Source organism: Macaca thibetana, chromosome 7 (assembly GCF_024542745.1).
Source record: "Macaca thibetana thibetana isolate TM-01 chromosome 7, ASM2454274v1, whole genome shotgun sequence".
Taxonomy (NCBI): domain Eukaryota; kingdom Metazoa; phylum Chordata; class Mammalia; order Primates; family Cercopithecidae; genus Macaca; species Macaca thibetana.
The window spans coordinates 33195564-33214964 of NC_065584.1; the positions used below are offsets into that span (position 1 = coordinate 33195564).

The following is a 19401-nucleotide window of genomic DNA, read 5'->3' on the forward strand; positions in this document are numbered from 1 at the left end:
GTTGGCCCTGGCCAACTCTTCTCTGTGGGCCTCATTTCTTTCCCTGTGGTTGAATTCTACAGATGATTCTTGAAGATCTTACATTGTTCCATGATTTGGTTTGCAAACCGGAAGCTTTAAGCAGCCTTTGTACACTGTGCTCTGAAACAGCTGAGCTTTAATCCTGTGTTTATGTCCTAATTCTTGTCCATTGGTACCAAAACTCCCAGTATTGGCTGATTGGATTGAAGCAGGGATAGGCCTCGTTGTCCCTCGAACACTGTAATGGCTACAGTCCAAAGAGGTACTCTTGGCTGGAGCCTTGAGGATGGTGGGGAAGGCCAGGCAGGGAGAGAGATTCAAGTTGCAAACCCAGGAAAAGGCTTCCCCTAGATTTTCAGCATTTAACTGAAGAAAATGGTTTCTGTAACACTGGAGAAAAACGTTGCAGCTTAGCAGAGTGCAATGAATTATATCCCTTACCAGTTTGCTGTGTAGACTCTCTCCCCCTCTCTCTCTCTCTCTCTCTCTCTCTCTCTCTCTCTCTGTCTCATCTGCCCTCTCTTTATCATGCCTCATCACTCATTCACTTTCCCCTCCCGGTTTCCTGACCCTTCTGGATGTTCCAGGTTTCCTTGATCTCTTCCCCTTTCCTCCCCAAGTCATCTCCTCCGCCACCTCTTTCTCCCCTGCCATTGTGTTTCCCACTCCCTGCATCCTCCCTGCTGCTTTTTATTTGCCTTCCTTTTTTCTGTGAGGATCACTAGGGCTGTAAGGAGAACATAATCCTTTAGAAATGTGACCTCATTTACTATTATTCTTCCACCGAGGCAGGCCGGGGTAGAGGTCACTCCCCAATCCCACCACTGTTCCTGCTGGGAATAAAGATTTTGAGAGAGAGGATGAGTCTTCAAAGGGTATCCAATGCAGCAATCATTCACTCAGTGGATATTTATTTTTATTTAAGCTTTAAAATAATTTTAAGGTAGTGCATGTATATTGCAGACAGTTAGAAAATACAAAAGCAGAATAAAGTGGAATGTTTAAATGAACCATAGTTATCTCCATCAAGGGACAACCCTTAATAGCATTTTGTTTTAATTCCTCCTAAGATTTTTATGGGCTCTTTGGCATACTTGCGGTTATATTATATGTGCAATTTTGTAACCTGCTTTTTTCCACTTCATTTTATAACATAAGCATTTCTCCCATGATATTGCAAACTCTTAAAATATCATTTAAATTTGTTTACCCATTGCCCTATTTTTTGGACATTTATATATGTTCCAATTTTTCTGTAATGAAAATTAATACTGTGATGGCTAGTTTTGTATGCAAAGCTTACACAGTTAGTATGGTATTAAGGTTAAGAGTGAGGCCTTGAAGCCAGACTGCCTGAGTTGGAATCTGGGCTCTGTCCTTACAAGCCATTGGGTAAATTATATGTCCCAGTTTTCACATCTGCATAATAGAGATGATAATAATACCTACCTTGTGGGGTTCTTAGAATTAAATCAGATTGCCAGGCATGGTGGCTCACGCCTGTAATCCCAGCATTTTGAGAGGCCAAGGTGGGCAGATCACCTGAGTTCAGGAGTTCAAGACCGCCCTGGGCAACATGGTAAAACCCCGTCTCTACTAAAATACAAAAATTAGCCAGGCATGGTGGGTGCGTGCCTATAATCTCAGCTACTTGAGAGGCTGAGGCATGAGAATCACTTGAGCCCAGGAGACGGAGGTTGCAGCGGGCCAAGATTGCACAACTGCACTCCAGCCTGGGTGACAGAGCAACTCTGTCTCAAAAAAAAAAAAGGAATTAAATCAGATTATTTATCTAAACCAGTGCCTGGCATGTAGTAGTTACTCAAAAATTGTTACCTATTAATATTGCCTTAGGATGGCTTCCCAGTAGTGAACTTACTCTGTCCCTTGATACATGGTACCAAATTGCCTTCCAAAAAAGAGCAAACATGTATTGGCAAACCTACCATGATGTGAACCTAGGTGTGCCTGATGAAAAGAATCCTGCTCATTCCACCAGCCTGCCACAGCATCTCCTCAGGCAGGGGTTAGAGATCACTGCAATGATTGTTCTCCTAGCACCAAAGAAATGAAGTATTGTTAAGACAAAATGAAACAGTGTATATAGCATCCGCACAAGACCTGGCATCTGTTACATTATTTAAGAATCAGTACAAATTATATTTTATAGTAAATGTTTACATCATAGATTTAATAGATAATTCATTGAGATAGTACATTTTTTACAACTCCTAACACAGTTCCTGGCACATGGCAGGAGCTCAAAAAAAGTCTACCATCCATCCATCTCTCCTTCTGTCTGTTTTTTTTGTTGTTTGTTTGTTTGTTTGTTTGGTGTTTTTTTTTTGTTTTTTTAGATAGAATCTCCCTCTGTCACCCAGGCTGGAGTGCAGTGGTGTAATCTCGACTCACTGCAACCTCCACCTCCTGGCTTCAAGCAATTCTCCTGCCTCAACCTCCTGAGTAGCTGGGACTACAGGCATGCCACCAAGACCAGCTAACTTTTGTATTTTTAGTAGAATCAGGATTTCACCATGTTGGCCAGGCTGGTCTCGAACTCCTGACCTCAAGCAATCCACCTGCCTTGGCCTCCCAAAGTGCTGGGATTACAGGCATGAGCCACCTCACCGAGCCTTCTCCTTCTATCTCCACTGTACCTCTCTCTCAATAGCTCTCCAGTGCCCAACCTGGCTCAGTGTGCCTTCGCTACTCTAGTTAACATTCTCATTGACATGGCAGAGCCCTGCCATCACAGTATAGTTAGGGCCCACAGCTTGTGCTGGAATAACAGGCTTGGGAGCCAGAGGGAGAGGATTATATACCAGGGTGTGGAGGAGAGATGGGATGAAGGCTTCAGTGAAACCAAGTATGTGCTTGCTGTAATGTATAGCCTTACATGCGTGCCCCAAGCACTGCTTGCTTCTGGGATCATGGGCGACCAGGGATCAAGAAGCTGATAACTGCAAGTAGCATGGCCTCACTGGCTTATCCCTTCTTCTCCCTCTCTCTCTCTCTCTCTCTCTCTCACACACACACACACACACACACACACACACACACACACATATCTTCCAAGGCACAAGAAGAGGAGAATCCTTGGGAGTGGGTGTTCTGGCAAAAGGGAAACAGTAGCCTGAGTGTCTCCCCTTCTCCCTGGACATTTTTTCACTTTCCCCTCTGCTTGCAGACCGTGCTAGCCCCCAGGGTGGTGCTCCCAGTGCTCCTCCCTCCCTCACCTATTCACTCTTGGGTTCCCTTAACCCAGTTGAATTAGGCTGCAATCTTCAAAAGGAACATCAGAAAAATTAAGATAAAACAAAAGAGAAAAGAACAGAACATAACGAAAAGCTCAGCCTTTGAGTTCAGCAAGTCCACGTTCCTGATCTAGCAGAGAATTTGGGGCCTTGCATACTCACATTCCACCTGAGCAGGGGTGCATGTCCAGAGACTCTCTGTACATTTTGAAGTCATTTCCTCTTGTTTCTCTTTCTGCTCCCTCATTAAATATCACAATTCCTTGGACAATGATGCAGATGAGTAAGGTTGCTGGGGCAGAGAGTGGGGGAAAAAAATCAGCTTTGGCATCACACAGACCTGGCTTCAAATCTTGCCCAGTCATTTGCTGAGTGTATGAATCTAGTATATTAATTTAACTTCCATGAGCCTTGATTAAAAACAACCTTACTGAATAATTTTGAGGATTAAAAGATAAAACTGTCTAATACAGAGTAGGAACTCAAAACGGACTCTCTTTCATGTCCTGGACCGAAGAGTATAACAAGTTCTCCAACTTCTCCAGGGATGTTTTCTTAGTACCAATAACCTTTTGCCTTCCAGTGCCCTGCCTCCCCAGGCCCTCAGGAAGGCATAAGGAAAGTTCTTTCCTTTACACAGAGGGAGAAAGGCTCACTTTCCTAGCTCAGAAAGCCATTCATGGGGCAAACACACCCTACCTTACATAAACACACACACACACACACACACACACAAATACACACATGCACAAAGATGGGAGCAGTACTAGGTCCTGGTCTCAGCTCTTTAAAGGGCTCCAGTCGAGGATTTATAGGAGCTTGGGTCCACTCTGCATTGTCCCAGTTCAGGGTGAAGGCAAAGAAGGCCTCCTTCTGCAGCTCCTCCAGGCCCATCACACTGACTCTGGCTTCAAGGGCGGGAAGAAGGCAGGATTATGCATCAGTTTCATTTTTTCTTTTGGCTTGTTATTGATCCCTGACTATTTTTTCCAAGTTGGAAGTTACTTAGCTTCTCTGGTTACTTAGCTTCTAGTTTTCCTCATCTGTAAACTGGGAATTATACATGTTTATAAGAATGAAATGAGATAATGGCAAAGCAGATGCCTCAAAAATTGTTGTGTGTTGAGCCATGATTGCAACACTGCACTCCAGCCTGGGTGACATATTAAGACCCTGTCTCAAAAAAAAAAAAATTGTAGTGTGCAAGCAAATATAAAGAATGCTAGGCTGGGCACAGTGGCTTATGCCTGCAATCCCAACACTTTGGGAGGCCGAGGCGGGTGGATCACCTGAGGTCAGGAGTTCAAGGCCAGCCTGGCCAACACGGTGAACCCCATCTCTACTAAAAATACAAAAATTAGCTAGGTATGGTAGCACATGCCTGTAATCCCAGCTACTTGGGAGGCTGAGGCAGGAGAATTGCTTGAACCTGGGAGGCGGAGGTTGTAGTAAGCCAAGATCATGCCATTGCACCCTAGCCTGGGTGACAGAGTGAGACTCTGTCTCAAAAAAAAAAAAAAAGTGTATTCTTCCGCTCATTTTCATTTTGTCACCATATCAGGTGAAAGAACCCTGCCATCTGCTTGCCAGTGTTGATAAGCCCTACCCTGGCAGCCCCAACCTCTCACACATATACGCTCACTCATCCTTGCTCCAGCAAAGTGGGAAAGTGCAAGAGTGCAGGTTTCTCTGCCAGGGTGCAAATGCTCACATGCCCCGAGCAGCCTGTGGATGCCAGAGTTAGTGCTGGAGTTTAGAGCTGTGCAGTCTCCGGCGGCTGGGTTCCTCCATTTTATGCTCTGATTCTGCCTCTCAAATTTGCAGTAACTCATCCACTCTGCTCCCCAGGCTTGAGTGAGTGTGTGCCTGGCAGGAATCAGGGAATCGGGCGGGACTGGTGCTAAGAACTCTCCTCATCTTCTTTCCTGGGCATGAATCAGTGTGTTTCTAGAGAAATGGCTTCATCTTCAGTTTTGCAGTCTCCTATGGAGAGAAGAAGTGTGTGGCTGTGGTAATGTACTTCCAAAGCCCCCCAAATGAGAAGTTTAAAAGACAGACGACTCTAGACTTCATTGTTGGGGGTCTGCCTCGAACCAAAGGGTCTGACTCAGAAGTAATGAGGGGCTCCAGGGTTCTCTGTTGCATTAAGAGTCAAAAATTTGTTCCCGGCCTGGCGCGGTGGCTCAAGCCTGTAATCCCAGCACTTTGGGAGGCCGAGACGGGCGGATCACGAGGTCAGGAGATCGAGACCATCCTGGCTAACACGGTGAAACCCCGTCTCTACTAAAAAATACAAAAAACTAGCCAGTCGAGGTGGCGGGCGCCTGTAGTCCCAGCTACTCGGGAGGCTGAGGCAGGAGAATGGCATAAACCCGGGAGGCGGAGCTTGCAGTGAGCTGAGATCCAGCCACTGCACTCCAGCCTGGGCAACAGAGCGAGACTCCGTCTCAAAAAAAAAAAAAATTTGTTCCCACTATTTGCTTACAGCCACATATGCACCCTTCCTTGGAACTGTGTCATTCTGGAGCCATATCCATGAGTGCAGGATTTGGCTGATAGGCAGTCCAAAGGCCCACCTGTCCCTATCCTCTGTCAGACAATCCCTCCTTTAGCCAGGGCTTTGTGGGTCACAGCCATATGGCCTTGGCCGTGAGCTCAACTCCGAGGTAGAGGGCTCACTAGGCCAGGGGTGGGGTTCGTCTGTCCTCTTAAGGGAAGCATCTCTTCCAATGTGTGGCCTATTGAAGTAGTAGTGGGACAGATCTCTCTATGCTTGGTGCTGATTTACATTCCCTAGGGAACACTTGTAAGGCAATCAACCACTTGTAAAAAGAACTAAGAGTTTATGCATGAAAAAGCTTACCAAGGGAAGTCCCCAGGTGGGATGAGATTAGCAGCTGGAGCTGACTCCAACTAAAACAGAACCCTCTAGGGCTGGATTTCACTTAAGGAATGTCAGAGAGGTGGGAGGGGAAGAGGACAAGAGGGCACCCCCTCCCAGGTTTTCAGCCAGTGCCTACTCTGTCCCTTACCTGTGGGCCTCACCCTGGTCCCAGTGAGGATGCCTGCTGCCTCCAGGTGAGCTTCCAGGGCTGCTCTGCCCCAGTCAGCTCACCTGGCCCGAGCCTGGGCCTTTCCCTTTTCCATTCAGATAATTAAGATAAGATGGGAGGAGCCTTTTTGGCTTAAGAAAATTTTCTAGGAGCCAAAGGGGAAATAAAATTAAAAGAAAAAAAAGAGAGAGTGCCTAGAAACTGAGGGGCTGTGGCACTCAGCAGCATTACCCAGGGTAAGCAGTTTGCTCCCCTCCTGATGCCCTCTAGTAAATAACATTAGCTTCCCAGCAACAGGAGCCCCCAGCGTTATCCTTGAGGCCTTGCTCCCTTCCCCACAACCAATCTCTCCTCTTTGTTTTCACCTAGAAGTGTCTTAAATCCCTTCCCTGCTCCCATCCTGTTGACTCTGCCTTGCTCAAGTTCTCACCACCTCTTTCCTGGGCTCGGTGGAGCTGCCTCATCAGTCCTTCAGGCTCATCTGTTCACTCCGGCCTTCCTACCAACAATCCCCTCCTCCCATGGCCTGCCTGGTGACTGTCTCATCCTTTAATAAAACTCAGACCTTCTCCAGGAAGCCTCCTGGGACTTCACCAGGCAGAGTGAGTTGTTTTCTTCTCTGGCACTCTTCACTTACTCCGTGACAGCATTTATCACAATGTGTTGGAACTGCTGGTCAACATGTCTATCGACCGCATCCCCTTCTCTGCAGCTCCTTCAAAGGCCTGGACAATGGTTTATACTTTCCATTCTTGGTTTCTAACAGAGGGGTTGATTTTCATTACATGGCAGGAAATGCTTGATGGAAAAAGGAAGGGAGGGATAAAGAGAGGGAATGGAAAAAGAATGGAAACTTTGCATGGTTATAGATTCTTCAGTCCCTAAGCCACCCTCATACCTTGTGAGAGGTAAAGGTTAGTTTCCCGAGAAGAAATTCTTATCACTGCATTACCCACTATTCTCTGTCACAAGCATCATACATTGCTGATTGCACTTATAGTTTCTTCAAAGCTACTGAATTATAAGAATGCAAAGGCCCAGGAAGATTAGGCGACTGCCTAAGGTCGCACAGCCAATTAATGACAAAGGCAAGACTAGAACCTGGGTCTCCTGGCACCAGGCCAGGGCCCTTGATACAACACCAACAGCCTCTCTTTGAGTTTTCCCTCCAGGCAGCAGCATATAATTATCAACATTAGTATTTAGAATTTATATGCGGCTTTTGCTTCACTGGCTTTTTTATTATCCTTTCAATTAGTATTTCAGTATGCAGCCGAGGCATGGAGCAAAGCCAGGGTAGGGAGGGGAGTAGCACAGGGAGGCCAAGGCCAAGTAGGGGGCCATGAGCCCCTGTGAGAGGAAGGCCAGAGAAAGCAAAGGTGCAGGAGGGTGGCCTGACATCAGAGACAATGTCTTGTGTGTGTGTGTGTCTGTGTGTGTCTATGAGTGTCTGTATTGTGTGTGTGTCTGTATGTCTGTGTTTTAAGGAGGAGGGTGTCTGTGAAGACGATGTATGGGCCTCAGATGAGTGATCCAAGAGCCTCGATAGCCCCAGGGGGCTTATCACTGCATTATCCACTAATAGGGCAGAGACAGGAAGAACAATAATATATTTAGCACCCAACAAGTTAAACACCAATACCAGCCCTGAGACAGACCCCAGGATATGGGAGTTCTCTGTCCTGCCTTAAAGGGAAGAAGACCCAAGCCCCATGATGTGGACTTGCTCCTGGCTCCTACTGTGCACTCTAGGAGCTACGTTGAACTGTGCCAGATGCCCATATTCTGTGGGAGTGAGAGAATCCTGGAGCCCACCATGCCATGTGCTATAGCATCCTCAGCTGGATGCTAGGAGACTGTGGATGCTAGTGGAATCCCACTGCCAGACCCTGGTTCCTTGTGTCTTCCAGCCCCAGCTGCAGCCTGCTCTGGGGTTTACTTTGCAAACCTACACTTACCTTCAGAAAATGAGAATACTCTCTCCTCCTGACCTCCTCAGACTTTGGTGAGACTCAAGACCTTGTGAAGGCACTCGAAGAATAGGTTCATCCACTAGTAACACTCAAGATAGGGCATCCCCATGCAAAAAAAAAAAAAAAAAAAAAAAAAAAGGAAACTGAGGCGGAGGTGGATAAAGAACAGCACAGGGTGGAGACAAAGCAGCCAAAGGCCTGCATTCGGATCTCAGGGCTCTTGCTGGGAAAAGTCAGGGGGACGCTCACTCACTGCGGGCCTATTGAGTGCCAATGTGTCACACATGTCATCTCATTTTGTCGTCATATGACCCCTCACTTTGTCCATGAGAAACCTGAGGCTTTAAGAGGTTAGGTAACTTGCTCCAGGTTATACAGCAAGTGGGACCCTAGGACCAAAACTTAGGTCCATGAGCTTTAAAACCTGTGCCCTTCCCAGCACAGCACTGAATGTCCCAATCATGCGATTTCATCCCTGTGAGCCCAGAGTCCTCCTCTGCAAAATTGGAGGGGGGGGAGGGGGAGGGGGGGGGGGGGGGAGGGGGAGGGGGGGGGAGGGGGAGGGGGAGGGGGGGGGGAGGGGAGGGGACTATATTGCCTCATAGAGTTGTTAAGAAAATTAAACTAGCTTATGTTGATTAAATACATTATCGGGCTTGGTGTCTGGTATATAGTAGGTGCTCAATAAATGCTTTCTGTTTGTTTTTCTTTTTAGGGCAGATCAATGTTAAAAACTCAGGGCTGGCTTGGGAGCCCAGGAGCTCCAAAATGCTTCAAGAAGCCCAAGGGCCTCCCATCGCTCTGGGGTGCGCGGGAGGAGGGGAGAGAAGGGCTGGGAAAGAGGGCTCGGCTCCAGGAAGCGGGTACGCGGGTTCCAGCTGCGCGCCCCTCGCTTCGCCGCCTCCTTTAGGCTCTCCGACTTCCCGCCCCTCCCCGCCCCGGAGCCGGGTCCGGAGTGCCTGGTGGGCTGATTCCGGAGCGTGGAAGGGAGCACGGAGCACGGAAGCGACAGGGAGGCGGCGGCGGCGGCGGGAGGCGGGGAGGAGGGGGACCCTCCTCGCTGCTCTCCCAAGTCGGCGCGGAGCCGCCTCGGGCCGGGCCGAGGGCTGCGCGGCGGCGGCGGCGGGCCCCGGCCAGGATGCGGGGCTCCCGGGACCGCGCGGGGAGGGGCGGGCGGCGGCGGCGGGCGGCGGGCGGGAGCTGTCCGCGGTGCTGAAGCGGCGGCGGCTCAGGGACGCGGGGCCGGGAGCAGGGGAGCCCTCCTGGGAGTTCCACCGCGACCGCGAGGCGGGGGAGCCGTCGTTCACCGGCCCATGCCGAGCCCCCGAGCCCCGCGGAGGAGGCGGGACCGTCCGCGGCGGGACAGGTAAGGGGCGGTCTGGGGGCGCCGCGGGAGCGCAGAGCTAGGCGCGGAGTCGGGAGTGAGCTTGGGAGGGCACGGGAGCCCTCTCGGGGCTGGGGGCTCTGACTCCCTGCTTGGCCGCACCTTGCGCTCCTCCAAGGCTTGCACTTCGTCCCTCCCTACCCCTCACCCTGCAGGCTGGGGGTGCTGGAGGGGGCTCAGGAACTGGGGTCAAGACACCACAACCTCGCAACACGAGGCCTTGACCCTGACCTCAGGCAGCTCCTAGACATCCTGCCTACTGACGGCAAGAAATACTGGTTAGAGCCTCAGACTCCCTGATACCCCAATCCCTACCAACGTTTTGCGACACTAGCAAAATCTGAGCAGGCTTCACTAAGCTCCCCTCTTCTCGCACCCAAACCTGTTCACAGGGGTGACGGAGGTGGCTGTGGTACTCCCTGCTCTGAGATTTCTCTGCCCTGGAAATGGCTCTTGGGCCAAGGGATGGGCTGTTGGGCCGAGGCCCCTTAGGATGTGCATTAACCCATTTCTTCAGGGAAGGAACGAGGTCCTGGAAGATACCTCTTTTTTTTTTTTTTTTTTTTTTCCTATGACACTCTTGATGCTCACAGAAGCAGGCAGGATTTGCGTCACATCTCTTGGCGCATGAGGGCAAAGAGTCAGGGAACCTGGGTCCTGTTTTCTCTTATGTGCTGGTGACCCTAGACAGAGCCTCCATTTGGAGTTCTCTCTCTCTCTGGCAAGAGTGCGCTGAATGAGCTCATTCAGGCCTGCAAAGTGCTTCTAGTTCTTCAGAGCAGAGTTCTCTATGACTGGCAGAATGTAGCGATCAAAATAAAACTGCGTGGAGGAAGACTTGGCCTATCCTTGTGGCTGACCGCTTCTTTCTACTGCTTTATCCCCACCCTCCAACCCAACCCAACTTCCCCACTCCCAGAGGTAGAAAGAGCACTAGAGTACGAGTTCCTGGCTGGGTGCTGGCATTTACTGGCTTTAGCTAGTTCCCTAAGCTCTCTCAACCTCATCCTCCTCACCCCTAGAGTGGGGATAAGGTCAATGCTCTGCTCACCTCAGGGAACTGCCTTGGGATCCAATGAAAAACAATGCACCTGATTGGAGGCTTGCCACCTGTACATCTCCATACCAGTGTGAGCTGCTGTCACTGTTCCTAACCCCTAACCAGGCCTGCTGGCAGTGACCTGATTATTATCACGCCTACTCCCTCTTCTCCCAGCGTGGCCATGTCTCTCCCTTTGTCCTTGGCCACCCTGGGGTCTCAGAATCAGTGAAGCCAAACTTATAAATCTTAAGGAGAAAAAAGTGTGTCCTCTCTTCTTCTCCTCTTCCATCATCACCTATAGGAGATAATATAAGGTGAGAGTCTGACTCATAGGTTTTTATTTTTTCTCCCTAAGAACCACAGATCTAAGGAAACAGCTCCCTGAAGGCAGGAATTGCATTGTTTTCATCTCTTTGCCTCCCTTCATGACCCCCTCCCCAACAGCACCTGGAAGATAGTAAGGACTCGGTAATCGGGTGTAAAATGAGGGAATGAGAAGTTAAAATGTATCAAAATAAAAGCATTTAACTGGGAGTCAGAAGCCCTGTGTTCTGGTCACAGATCTGCCACTGTCTCAGGCAGGTCCATTCCCCTCTGGGGGTTCATTTTTCTCATCTGTAAAAGAAGAGAGTTGGGCTAGATGAGTTAAGATTTCAAGCCCTGATATTCTGTAGGGCTTTCTTGAGGCCCATAAACCCCTCAGTTCTGCTTGAATACAGGATGCCAGCTTTATCAACCTGGTTTGACAACTAAGTTAATGACCTTTTAGTAATGAACTGGATTTTATGAATGGAGTGAAAGAGAGCAATAGGAACCAGAAAAAGCCATTTATATTTCTGATGTTTTAAGAACCCCCTCTCTTTCTTATTTCTCTGGGAAAGCCATGAGTATGACTCAGAGTGACTGAACTGAGAGGGGCTCCTGCCTCCAAGCCCAAAGGCCAGGAAACACCACCCCATCATCCCTGCCGCCAACACCACCACCATCTCTTGGGAGTAACAAAGGGCCAGGGACCCCACCCTTGGCCATCTCCTACCAGGGACCCTGCCTGGCTGTGATCTCCCTCCTAGGAAGACCAGAGGAGGGGACAGGCAGGAAAAATCCATCCCTACAGAGAATTTATATGTGTGAGAGAGAGATATATATATATATACACACACACACACACACAAAGTGAGTTTCTCTGATAATAATTTCCCTCAACTGTGGCAGACCCAGCCAATGCTCAGAAAAACCTTAGCTAATTGACATTTTGGTAGAGCTGAGTAAGCCATGCCAGTGACCTCGCCGAATTACACTGTGAGTGCCCAGCCAGGGTGGGGGACCAGTCTCCCCCTCCTCATGTCATTGCTTTCTGGCTCCCAGCTGTTGGTGCAGCACTGGCAAAAATCAGCTCTCTGGAGTTAATGGACAGTCACTAACCCTCATAACAAAGTGGCGGCGGCAGCAGCAGCAACAGCAAGCTAGCGAGGTGCTTTCTTTTCTGCAAGGCTGGTCTGCAGGGGAGCTGGCCTGCTACTGGGGTGAGGACAATACACTAGCCTTCCTTCTGCAGCTGTTTGGGTGGACACCCCACTCCCAGAGCTGTCAGGGTGCAGGGCATCTCTGGCCACCCAGGCAGATGACATCTGGCTCCTCTCCTGACCAGGGAAAACTACCCATTGGCTGCTTCCTGTGTTCCCCTCTTGTTCCCTCCTTGCTGAGGCTTTTATTCTGGGCCCTTCTACAAGGCCTCAAAGGGAAGAAAGGAGTCAACCCTGGCACATTGCTCATGATTGGGTGATCTTAGGGGCAGGGATTGGGGGGAGCTGAGAAAGAGGAAGAATAAATGCAACGTGGTCATTAAGAAATTGTGTGGCCAGGAGCAGTGGCTCACGTCTGTAATCCCAGCACTTTAGGAGGCCGAGGCGGGCAGATCACTTGAGGTCAGGAGTTCGAGACCAGCCTGGCCAACATGACGAAACCCCATCTCTACTAAAAATACAAAAAGTAGCCAGGCATGTAATTCCAGCTACTTGGGAGGCTGAGGCACGAATCGCTTCAGCCTGGGAGGTGCAGGCTGCAGTGAGCCGAGATCGTGCCATTGCACTCCAGCCTGGGCGACAGAGGGAGACCCTGTCTTAAAAAAGAAAGAAAGGAAAAAAAAAAAAAAAAGAAATTGTGTGTGTGTGTGTGTGTGTATGTGTGAAGAGAGAGATTAAAACATTGAAATACACACATGCAGATCCCTTCCCCTGCGTGATGCACACAAAATGGCAGAGGCAGAGAATATCCAGAGATATCTGCACATCATTGGTTACCTTCAAGTCCAAAAGCCAATTCATCTGTGAATCCTAGAGGGGCTTCCAGCTCCGAAGTACACCAGGGAGACAGAAGCAGGAGGAACAGCCTTCAGCCTGGGAGAAGGAACATCCCAGTTCTCTAAACCTTCTGTGTTTTCCAGCCCCTTTCCCTTCTCCGGGACTCAGCTAGCATCCTGTATGGGGCAAGGTCCCCTCTGCTGCAAGCCAGGGGACACTAAAGACTGATCTTCACCCCCGCCCTTTATATCAAGCCCTCATTTCTCTTACCTCTCCTCTTATTCTGTCTTCTTCCTCCCTGCAGCTGCTCCCACCCCCATCACCCAGCAAGCAAACCAAGCAGGGAGTGGGGCCGGATGCTGAAACTCTCCATTAGGTGTGTTATCTTCCGCCATTAGATGTGCTGTTTGCTTCTAAGTGGTTGGGAATGAGCTGCTTCAGCAGAGAGACAGGTTGTTTCAGTAAGAAAAAAGATTTGATTTCCACCTGAAAATGGACTAATTTGAGTAGCGGAGCCACCATCCCAATCCTGTCAGCAATTTTCACCCCTGTCAGCCACAGGCCCATCTCCCAGGCAGGTGGATTATGCTTTAAAGGAGAGGCCAGTCTGGCCCATAGGAGCCCAGGGTGGCAGGGGGTGGAAAGGGGGCAATTGATTCTCCCTGGAAGACAGTGACTAAGAAACCTCCCGTGGGAGCCAAGAAGTGTTCCACCTGTATAATCTGTCTTTCCTGAGTTCCCCCATGAGCTTTCTCCTCTCCTTTTCTGTTCTCTCTTCTGCCCTTCTCTTCTCTCTCTCCAAAGGTCCTTCGATGATTCTCAAATCTCTTTCCGGCCCTGAACACTACCTAGGGCTTTGACTCCATACATCCAGCTGCCAGGCAGAGTTTCTACTCTTTAACACACTTTAAAACAAAACTCTTCCACTTCTCCCCATCCTGCTCTTCTGTGTGTGTGTTTGTGTGCCTCATTTTTCCAGCTTGGTACTTAGTGGGCCTTTTAATCTAAATATTCTTTTTTTTTTTTTTTTTTTTTGAGTTCAGGAAACACTTGATGCTTCTGCTTCTTTAATTATTATTTTTCTCCTCTACTTCTGTTGTGTCTTTCTGAAACTCCTATTAGGTTGATGTTGGACCTCCTGGGGCTCTCCTGCTTGTCCCTTACCTTTCTTTTACCTTTTCCATCTTTCTGTCTTTTTGCTCTATGTCTTAGATAATTTTATTAACTTTTTTTTTTTTTACATTGAAAGGTCTTCTAACTTTATCTATGCCTATTCTATTATCCAGTCTTTTCATTGAATTTTTGAAAATTTCAGCGATTATTTTTAATTTCCAAAATGCTCATGTTCTTGAATTGCTCCTTTTTCATAGTAACCTGTTATTCTTTCATAGATGCAGTGTTCTCTTACATCTGCCTGAGGATATGAATTCAAAAAAATTTTTTTCAAAGTTTTTTTCTGTAACTTGAATGATCTTATTGGGTCATTTGTTGTATTTGTTTATTTAATCCTTCTCTTTTATTTTCCTGTAGTTGTTTTTTATTATCTTTTGTTGTCCATTTATACTTAGGAATGAAGGACAGCATTGACTAGAACAGGCAGCTAATGTGAATTTCCTCTGAAGTTGGCTAAGTTTGTTTCCACAGCTGGCCTCTCTTCTGAACGGGAGTTGTTCTTACCTCCAGTGTTTGGGCCTACAAGATTCTCTACACTGATTTCCTCACCAAGGAATCTCATCTGCTCTTTATCTCCAGGAATTTCTGGCCCGCTGATATAATTCTTTTTTTGTTTTCCACATTTATTATGATTTTATTCTTGTAAAAGATATACATCCTGTCATTTTCATAGAAACTTAAGAAGGAAAAGAGGTGGTGGTTTGTGCTCAGGCTACCCTCTTGAACCGGCAGCCTCCCCCTAGGCTTTCTGTCTCAAGTGGTTGCATGGCCTTCTATTTGGTTGACAAAGCCAGAAACCTGGGAGTCACTTTTGCCATCTTCCTCTTCCTCACTTCTAGTGACCCACAGATTCCTGTTCATTTAGGTTTCTGAGTGCTCCTTAGATCTGACTCTTCCTCTTTTTCAATTCTGCCACAGATCAGTTTCAGGTCCTCATCCTCTTTTGCTTGCTTTTTTTTTTTTTTTTTTTTTTTTTTTTTTTTTTTTTTTATGGAGTCTCACTCTGTCACACAGGCTGGAGTGCAGTGGCATGATTTTGGCTCACTGCAACCTTCGCCTCCTGGGTTCAAGCGATTCTCCTCCCTCAGCCTCGCGAGTAGCTGGGATTACAGGTGCGCACCACCACACCTGGTTAATTTTGTATTTTTACTAGAGATGGGGTTTCACTATGTTGGCCAGGCTGGTCTCAAACTCCTAATCTCAAGTGATCCACCTGCCTTGACCTCCCAAAGTGCTGGGATTGCAGGCATGAGCCACCGCTCCTGGCCTTCTGCCTGCATTCCTACAGTAGTTTCTTAACAGGACTCCTAGCCTCCATTCTCACCCACCTTAAATCCTTTCTATCCCCTGCTGCCCATCAGAGTGCTCTGTCTAAAACATAGGCATGACTATAGAACTTCCCTGCTACACCCATCACTGGCTCCCCAAGGCTCCTCTGCATGGCATGGGAGGCCTTCCCACCTCTCCTGCCTCATTCCATCACTACCAAACACCCTGACTTCCCCTCCATACCACTACCCAATGCCTTTGTGCTATAACTTCTGCTGGAAATGCCCTTCTCTCATTTGCTCACCTAGATGATTCCTATTACTTTTTCCTTCAAGACTGAGTTCAGAAGTCACCAGCTCTGAGAAGCCTCTTCCTAGCTCTCACCATCACCTTTGCTGCCATCTCACGATAGGGGTCCCTTATCAATGCACCCATAGCATTCTGTGTGCTGCTAACACAACTTACTCCATCTGTTGAAACTTTGTATTTGCTAGTCTGTGTTTCCTACCCTTCCTCACAGCAGGTGCCACTTCTGGTTTATTTTTGCAACCCAATAACTGGCCTGAAGTAATTGTTCAAGAAATGTTTATTGTGCAGAACCAAATGTGCCTCAGCCAGATGTGTTCCATCCACCCCAAATCCTGGAAAGTGCTTTCTTCCCAGAGAATCTCAGTATACCTAGCTCACCCATTCACTAATTAACTCATCCATTCATGAGATGCACTGTCTATTGAGTGCCTAGTATACGCCACCCAAGGGGATGCAGGGAGGAGCAAGACAGACCGTTACCACCCGCTGGAGCTCACAGTCTGGTGAAGGAGAAAGACACTAATGAATGCATCACACATATATAAATAGAGACTGTGATAAGCACTTTGAGGCAAGGAGCATGGAGCCGCGAAGAGCAGATAACCAGGGAGGCGAAATCTAGACTGAGGAATTAGGGATGGCCTCTCTAAGGAAGTGACCTTTGAGCTGAGAGCTAGAGCATCCCAATGTGAGCAGAACTTCTGACAAACAAGGATGGGAAGTGAAGAGAGGGGGACAGGAGCTGAAAGGGGGAATGGCACTGGGGAATTATGTGCCAGTAATCTGTTGCTGCCTAACTACCCCAAAACCTAGTGGCTTAAAACAACAGACATTTTATTACATTTCACGACTTCGGAGGGTCAGAAATGCTGGCAGGGTTTAGCTATGTGATCATTCCACTCTGTATGGCATTAACAGAGGTCACTTGGTGACAGATAGACTGGTTGGAAGAACCCAAAATGGCTTCACTCACAATGTCTGGCATCTTGGGGATGATGAGGAGGCTGGGCTCAGCAGTTTCCATCGATGGGAGCATCTATACACACATGTCCAGCATGGTGGCCTCAGAATCATCCAACTACTTACAGAATGGCTCAAGATTCCAAGAGCGAGTGTTCCAATGAGCAAGGTGAAAGATGGCTTTTTATGGCTTGGCCTCAGAAGTCACATAGCATCACTTTTGCTGTGCTCTGTGGTTGAAGCAGTTGTAAGCCCACTCAGATTAGGGAGGAAGGGCATAGATTCCCTAAATCTTCCTAGAAAGAGTGTCAAATTATTTGCAGCCAGATTTTACAATCATCACAATGATTTTATTTTTTAAGTGAGGGAGACTACAATATGTTTAAGTGCCATTAGGAAGGATCAGGAATTAGGAACAGTTGGAGACAGACGGAGAGAAAGGATAATCAATTGTGTTAGGCTTGCTGAGAAGGCAAACTGAAACAAAGAAAGCTCAGTTCCCCATTTTCTTTGACTCTGCCAACCTCACCCCCCTTGCCACCCCTGGCTCTTTCTCCCTTTATTCTCAAATGCAGCAAGCTGCAGCTAATGACTCCAAGCTGGCTTGGTGGCTCTCTCGCTTATCACCAGCCAGAAATCTTCAAACCCAGCGCCAAGCCATCAACAAACAGCCACTAGAGTCACAACACTTCACAGTTTACAGAACAGTTTATACATGATCTGATTAGAGGATGGTCTAGCGCCTGTTCTTAAAGATTTCACCTTTTCCCTGGATTTTAATCATTTACATTTAATCTTCTGCCCGATTAGGAAGTTCTGGTTTTTATCTCTCAGTTTAAAAGCAATCTCTCTTGTTGCACTGAGAGATAGTGGTCAGTATCTCAACTTCTTCACAAAGCCTCGGTATTTATTTGAATCCAGACCTTGGGGTTATCTATGCAGCCACCCCTGGGCTGCTAAATCACCCTAAATCTCTTAATCTTTTTTTAACGCTCCCATTTCTCATTCCTGTCACTGAGGACTCTGGTTTTAACCCATTCAAAACCAACTCCTCACCATTCTCACCCCTACCACTTATCACAACCCTCCACATACAAGTATGCCCTGCTAAATCACCCTAAATCTCTTAATCTTCTTTTAACACTCCAATTTCTCATTCCTGGCACTTAGGACTCTAGTTTTAACTCATTGAAGATCAACTCCTCACCACTCTCACCCCTACCACATATCACAACCCTCCATATCCACTTATCGCATAGCTCCATACAGTTATGCCCTGAAAGGAGTGGGAAGTCAGAGCCCAGGCTTTGGACTAAATCAAACCTGGGTCAAATCCAGTCTCTGTCACTATTTAATCTTGGGCAAGTTCAGAGCCTCGGTTTCCTCATCTAAACAATGGGGAATAATAATAACCGGCTTCATTTGTTGTTGTAAAGTTTTGAGATAAAGCACATGGAACACTTCATGGGAGGATGCAATAAATAGCAGCCGTTACGATTTTACAGGGTTCTGATAAAGGCTGACCCCATCCCAGGGTGTGAGCCAACTCCTGGTCACACACATCACACTGTCCTTTTGGCCTCTCTTTAACAGTGTTCACGATGCCTCCTCCCATTCAGGTCAGAGCCCACCAGGCAGTGCACACAGCAACCCTCCTCAAGGCGTCAGCCCTACAGCAAATCCTGGAGAACATGGTCCTGTTCAGGCCAGCCCTTTTATCTCATTTGCCAGGACCTCTGTTCTCCCATCCCTCCATCTGTTTAGTGGCTAAAAGCATGCACTCTGGTCAGACAGACTTGGGTCAAATAGAGCTCTGCCACTCTCTAGCTGTGTGATCTCAGAAAATCAATTTAATTTCTCTAAGCCCCAGTTTCCCCACACATTAAAGAGGATGGATTAAATGAGATAACCCATTTGAAGCACTTGGCATGGCATTCAGAACAAAACAAGCACCCAATAATGGTAGCTGATACATAGTGGCATTTGGGTACCATGACTCTGACGTCAGACTTCCAAGGTTCATGTACAGCTCCCCACTCACCAGCTGTGTGCTGTGGGCACCTACAATTTCCTTATGCCTCAGTGTCTTTTGCTGTAAAATGGAGATGATGATGACATGGACTTGACAGGGCTAGTGTAAGGATTAAATGAGATGATATATAGCATTTAGAACAGTGTTTGGAACACAGTAAGAACTTAGTAAGCACGGGGTGTCATTATTATTCCATCCTTTTACTCTTAACCTTTTTGGAGTTTCACATTTAAGTTTCATTGCTTAGTTGCAGCATATTTTTTTAAGTTCAATCTATCTTTTTTGTTTGTTTGTTTGGTTGGTTGGTTGGTTTCGTTTTTGAGACAAAGTCTTGCTCTGTCGCCCAGGCTGGAGTGCAGTGACGCAATCATGGCTCACTGCAGCCTTGACCTCCTGGCCTCAAGCAATCCTCCCACCTCAGCCTCCCAAGTAGCTGAGACTACAGGTGTGCACCACCACACCTGACTGATTTTTTTATTTTTTGTAGAGATGGGGTTTCATTATATTGTCAAGGCTTATCTTGAACTCCTAGGCTCAAGTGATCCACCCACCTCAGCCTCCCAAAATGCTAGGATTACAGATGTGAGCTACCATGCCTAGCCTCTTTGTCCTTTTTAAGTCATCTTTGAAG

General features: G+C 47.7%; 2 protein-coding genes across 7 annotated transcripts in view; one reads left to right on the forward strand and one right to left on the reverse strand.

Moving 5' to 3' along the window:
* ISCA2 (iron-sulfur cluster assembly 2) overlaps positions 1–19401 on the reverse strand; it is a 415347-nt gene that overhangs the window by 55585 nt on the left and 340361 nt on the right. The gene's annotated exons all lie outside the window — the stretch shown is intronic.
* The window catches only part of SYNDIG1L (synapse differentiation inducing 1 like), a 66272-nt gene that overhangs the window by 35889 nt on the left and 10982 nt on the right, over positions 1–19401 (forward strand). The window contains exon 1 of one of the 2 annotated variants that reach the window (XM_050798872.1): positions 9372–9667. The exons of the other annotated variant lie outside the window; for it this stretch is intronic. The gene's annotated coding sequence lies outside the window, so the exon portion shown is untranslated. Of the gene's footprint in view, positions 1–9371; positions 9668–19401 lie in introns of those variants that run through there. 2 annotated transcript variants of the gene reach the window in all.